Below are 437 nucleotides of genomic sequence, written 5' to 3' on the forward strand. Positions count from 1 at the left end.
GTCGGAGCCTGGGGCCCGATCGGCCGGAGCCCTCGGGGTCTGGCGGACGCAGATGCCAGCTCGTCCGGGAGCCCGGCGAGCTCTGCTCTCCAGCATTGTTCCAGCTGCAGCCTCGGGGCGGGGGGCTTTTCCAGCCCTGGTACCCTTCGACGGGGGGGCTCGCCCTTGCACCTACCTCCTCCTGGGCTCCAAGTTGTCCGTGCCCTCCCGAGGGGAGGGTTTAGAACTTGCAGAGAAGCCCTCCACCCCCCCGCTCTCTCCAGTCCTGGAATGTGTTCTCAAGGTGGAAAGGCTTTTGAAGGCTGCTCACCCCGAGAGCCGGTCAGAGAATGTGGTAACTACCTTTGAAGTGGCGGGGGAGGGTGGTCACGGCCTTGGAGATCACGTTCACCTGAGCAAAGCACTGTTTTTGCGGCGGCTTTGGAGAGGTACCGCTG

Source organism: Tupaia chinensis, unplaced genomic scaffold (assembly GCF_000334495.1).
Source record: "Tupaia chinensis unplaced genomic scaffold, TupChi_1.0 Scaffold146140_1, whole genome shotgun sequence".
NCBI classification, from domain to species: domain Eukaryota; kingdom Metazoa; phylum Chordata; class Mammalia; order Scandentia; family Tupaiidae; genus Tupaia; species Tupaia belangeri.